Here is a 5,865-nt window from a genome sequence, read left to right on the forward strand (position 1 = left end):
CCACACTCCAAAGACGTACAGGTTTGTAGGTTCTTCTTCTTCTTCTTGCATATGGCGTACACACCCTAAAGTTGTTGGACAACTTGTTCTATTTGATCTTATTTGATTGTGCACGCCGGGTTGATTGCATTCGTCGAAACAGGGCGGACCACGTGAAGGTTGCAATCTCCCACCCCAGGTTTGTAGGTTAATTGGCTTCGGTAAAATTGTAAATTGTCCCTTGTGTGTAGAATAGTGCTGGTGTACGGGTATCATGCTCACCATTTGTACAAAATTCTCTGACTAATGAAGGCAAACATGCCAAACACTTTCTTCACCATTCTGTCTGCCAGTGTCACTACTTTCAGGGAACTATGTATGTTACCATTAGGTCTCTCTGTTCTACAACACTTCTCAGAGCCCTGTCATTTAATGTGTAAGCCCTAAGCTACTTTAATTTACTAAAATGCAAATTTCTCACTTGTCTGAGTAAATGTTGTCTGAGTTTAAACAAAACATACCAGCAAGTGGAGAGATTGGTGGGAATTTAGAGGTTATGACATGTGAAGGGCCTGCCCCACTTGGGCGTCATTTGCGCGCCACGCAGATGGCGTGTGAAGATTTTGTACATCCCAAAATCCTGGGGCGCCGCATGCGACCGCTCATCACTGCTTATGTCACCATGCACCATGCGCACATAATGCGTACCATGCGCGCGTAATGCGCACCATGCGCGCATCGTGTGCGTCATGACGCGTAAATGATGTCGCATAAATGACATGCAAATGACGCCCAAGTGGAACAGGCCCTTCAGTCTCAAGGAGAGACCGGTGGGCAGAAATGTGCTTATTTCAATACATGGAGTGAAAGAGGTGAATATAGAGCCTGGACCAGTTCATAGAACTGTGACATTATGCCAATACAGGTACTTGGTTAAGAGAGAGACAGGATAAGCAGCTCAATATTCCATGGTCTCACGGGATAGAAAGGGCGGCAGAAGAAGTTGAGCCGTTGCATGACTAACAGGGTAAATACCACAACTGCACGAGAAGACATACTGGAGGTTTTCTCCACTGAGGTGATATGGGTAGAGCTAAAAAATAATCACACTCACGGGATTATGCTGTAGGTCTCCCAAAAGCTAGAGCACCAGAGATAGAGGAACAGAAATGTAGAAACATGGATACATATAAAATAGTGCAGGAGGAGGCCATTCGGCCCTTCGAGCCAGCACCGCCATTCAATATGATCATGGCTGATTAACCAAAATCAGTACCCCGTTCCTGCTTTTCCCCCATATCCCTTGATTCCTTTAGCTTTAAGAGCTAAATCTAACTCTTGAGAACATCCAGTGAATTAACCTCCACTGCCTTCTGTGGCAGAGAACAGTAAGATTAAACGAGAACTTACCAGTTTGAAGTTTGATCTGTATTTTATGAGGTGTTACGATGAGGGATTACGTGAAGAGCCCGCTCTGCACGCATGCGCGGCATACTTCAAAGCAGCGGTGTGGAATTACAGATAGACACAGTTATTGAAGTAAACATAGTAAAGACAAGGAGACATCAGTTTATCAGTTTGACCCATATTATTGAGGGTGGGAGCGGAGGGCACGTAATCCCTCATCGTAACTCCTCATAAAATACAGATCAAACTTCAAACTGGTAAGTTCTCGTTTAATCTTACTATTTTACGTCGGAGTCACGTGAGTGACTACGTGAAGACTTCAAAGCTCTGTGATTTCAAACCGTGTAACAGGCATTACTTCACGCACTGCCGAAGTCCTTGAGGGAGGAAGTGTGTTATCGTAATCAACCAATGAATCTGTTTGTAGAAAAACACAATGGTATTTTTTAACAATAACAACAAAGAAATTAAATTGCTCCCCTGGGCTTAAATTAAATATTTGCAGTCTGTAAAATCTTTTCTGCAAATAAAACAGGTTTTGCCAACGGCTTATTATAAAATTTCTCAACGGTCTTTCCCCCGACCATCCTGCTGTAGCCAGGATGTGGTCTATAGGCACGTCCATTCTTTTAGCCGTTGACGTGGATGCTGCCCTGGTGGAATGAGATTTGTACATGTTAGTGTTTATCCCAGCAGCTTTTAGTACCTGCTTGAGCCATCTCGCAATGGTTTGGCTCGTCACCCGACCATAAGGTTTTTTATGACTGACCCACATCTCCCTCGAATATTTTTGGTTGTGTCTATGTAGGATAGTAGGTGGGTCATGGCACATAACCGTGGTTCTGGCGGGTAAGCCCGGAATTCCACGACTGGATTAGGTGTTCCTGGTCTGCTCTGTTCGATCAGTCCCTGGATAACGACAGAGATCTGGTCTGGAGTTGTGAGCATGCTGTCCAGTCGCATTAGGTGTAGTGACTGGACCTTCTGTGCAGATACAAGTGCCATCAACATGAGTGTTTTGAGCATAGATTGTTCCAGGTTGAGGAATCTGGCTGGTGGCCATCCCCTGAGGTATGTCAGGACCACACTGACATCCCATATATGGGTGTACCTTGGTCTAGGGGGTTAGAGTTGTAAATACCCTTCATTAGTTTGACCACCAGCGGGTGGGACCCCATGGCCTGTTGTCCTGGAGCTGGTTTTAAATAGACAGGCAGGGCACTTCTAGCTGTGTTGATGGCTCTGTAGCTGAGTCCTTCATCGTGGTGAAGGTTCTCCAGGAATTCCAGTACGTTGGTAACTGTAGCGGTTGAGTAGGTGGTCCCTGTATCCAAGCAGTACTTCTCCCATTTTTTGATGCTGGACAAGTGCTGTTTTTTAGTGGATGTTCGGAGGGATGCTGACATGGTGTCGATGGTTTGTTCTGATAATCCCAGTCCCAGAAGTGGTTTGTGCAGAATCTGCAACCCAGAAGTTTGATTTTTTTCATGGCACGGGTGGCTTGTGCCCGACACTGGGTGTTAATAACTCTGGGTCACTGGGGAATACCATCGGAGTTTCAACAACCATGTCATGGAGTATTGGGAACCATGGCAGCGTAGGCCAGTCAGGTACTATCAAAATACCTGAAGCAGAGTCCATTTGTATTGTGCGTAGTCCCCAACTGATGAGGCAGAAGGGAGGAAATGCAAAGAAGAAGAATTTCCCCAATCCAGCGCGAACGCATCTACCGCTGCTGCCTCAGGGTCTGGTTCCCAAGCGACATACATAGGTACCTGGTGATTTAGCCTTGATGCAAATAAATCGATATCTGGCGTGCCATATTGCTTGATAACTTTTGCAAATTTTTTGGGGTTTAACATCCATTCGATGTTGTCATTAAATTTGCGTGACCTGGTGTCTGCCACTGTATTTAGCTTACCTGGCAGGTAAGTTGCTGATAGCCAAATATGTCTTTCGACACACCATTGCCAAATTGTGTTGACCAACTTGTCGAATGATACCGATTTTATGCCGCCCATATGGTTAATGTAGGCCACCACCGTAGTATTATCTATTTGTAACCGTACATGCAAGTGATGCATATTTGTGCATATGCTTTTAAACCATAAAAGTCACCCAACATCTCTAGATAATTAATGCCCAGTGTAAGTAGTAATGATGACTCTGGGTTAGTCCATCTACTACTTGTGCTGGATATAGAGTTAGTTGCTCCCCAGCCTTGAGCACTGGCATCTGTTTGGATAACTAACGTAGGGTTAGTGATGATAATAGGGCTGAAACTATGCCAAACGTTTTTTGCCCACCACTGTAGTTCTGATATTGCTTCAGTGGGTAACTTTATGACACGATCATAATGGCCTGTATGTCATTTTGGTGCCTGTACCTTTGCTCTTTGTAAGTTTTGACAGTGCAAAGGTCCGAATCATTAAATTGTTGCATGATTGTGCCAATTCAACTGTTTTGTCTCTTGGCAATGTTACAGTCACGTAGACTGAATTAATTGTGAAGCCCAAGTAGTCCATGATTGTGGATGACTTCAACTTAGATTTATCTGGATGTAAGACAATCCCAGGGTTTCGAATAACTGTTTGGTAGCTGATACAGCTAACATAGTCAATTCCATGGTCTTGCCTATTATTTAAGATATCATCAAGATATGTCATGACAATATGTTTTTGTCTTCTGAATATTGTCAGAGCTGGTTTTAGTATCTTGGTGAATAATCTTGGGCTGATGTGAAACCATTGGGTAACGCTTTAAACTGCCATAGCTGCCCCATCCAGGTAAATTTCAGGTATCTGCGATGACCCTTGTGAATGGTACTAAATAGTGAACATCTTTAAGATCAATGCTTGCCATGAAGTATCCTTTGGAAATTAGTTGTTTGGCAGTAACAACCGTTTCCATTTTGAAATGTATATACTTAACAAACATATTTAGTGAAGTTAAGTCAATGATGATGTGTCATCCACCATCTTTTTTGGGTTTAGTGACGAATATTTGATACGAATTCCAAGGGTTCATGTTTTCCCATGATACCCTTTGTAATTAGTCTCACCCCCAGCTTGTCCCTCTTGTTTCTTTAACGGAGAGGGAAAATACCCTCTGGGGTGAATGTTGAACTGGTGGCAATTTTTCTAGTATGAATTGTATTTTGTATCCACTAATGCCATTGAGTATATACTGATCACTCGTGATAGACTCCCGTGCTTCTTAAAACAGGTGTAATCTCCCCCCTGTTAGTATTAAGCCCCTATTTTCTATATGCTGGTAGGAACCAGACCCACCTACCTCCATGGTTATGGGTATTGTTCTGTTTCCTGCCGGTCCAACAAATCTTGCACGTCGTCTGACGTGGCGGTGATGTTGGGGGGTGGCGCATTTTCCATGGGGTCCGCTCTGGCCCTGGTCTAAAGAAGACTTCCGGGGATAGAATGCGGACCCCGAGCTGTACACCAGTCCCATATGGTAGACGTCGACTGATGGACGCGATGGGGTGCTGCTGCTTAGGAATTATTGTTTTTTAAAGCCTCTTCCCTATCCTTCAAATGCTTTGTGAGGTTTTTGCCAAAGAGCAGTGGGTCTGGCTCAGTGGCTGGGGTATGCACAACCCTGCAAATTTAGGATTTTATGGCAGGTTTTATGATTTGTTTACGAAGGTTGTGGTCATCTCCGTATTTGTCCACGGAACGAGCAAACGATGTGATGGCTGACGTCAGGAGCCTGAGGATCCGCTGCAGTTTTCTAGGGCCTTATTGACCACCTCTCCTGTAGGGGCCTGTTGGAGAGGTGGTTAATGCTGGCCGCTGGTTTGGCCTTTAACGGCCTCCTGCACGTGGGGTTGCCACGTAGCGGTCCACCACACCTAGCAGCTCTTCCTGTTCCTGCACCCCTTGCATACTCCCGAGATCTTCAGCCATCGTCCCCTCTTCTTGACCAGCCCAGTCCTGGTCACCAAAGCTACCCTCGGGTAAGGAGGAAGCAATGGGCAGTGCACAAGTCACTGTGGAGGGAGTGCCTGAACTCCCCCTGCGAGAGCGCCCCTCACGAAGCGCGTCTCACTGGAGCTCCTGCTCCAGGAACTGCTCCAAGCAGCTCAGACGGCTGTCTCTCCCCCGGGCGGGTGGAGAGACGTCCCCGTCCGACAAGTCGGAAGCCACCGGCCGGACGCCTCTTCCGTGGCTTTACTTCCAGCCCGCTGCTCAGGCGCTAGCGGGCTGGGCTCGGCACGGTGTCGGGGAATAGCAGACCGCTCGGTAAGCGGTCCTACCGCCTTGTTGCTGCCCCCCCCCCAGATGGAACGCTCCTCCGTGGAGTCGAGCGGGGAACAGGTCTTTTCAGGCGGCTGTCTTTCCCCCCGTGCGGGTGGAGAGACGTCCCCGTCCGACAAGTCGGAAGCCACCGGCCGGACGCCTCTTCCGTGGCTTTACTTCCAGCCCGCTGCTCAGGCGCTAGCGGGCTGGGCTCGGCACGGTG

The sequence above is a fragment of the Amblyraja radiata genome, chromosome 11 (assembly GCF_010909765.2).
Source record: "Amblyraja radiata isolate CabotCenter1 chromosome 11, sAmbRad1.1.pri, whole genome shotgun sequence".
In the NCBI taxonomy this organism is placed as follows: domain Eukaryota; kingdom Metazoa; phylum Chordata; class Chondrichthyes; order Rajiformes; family Rajidae; genus Amblyraja; species Amblyraja radiata.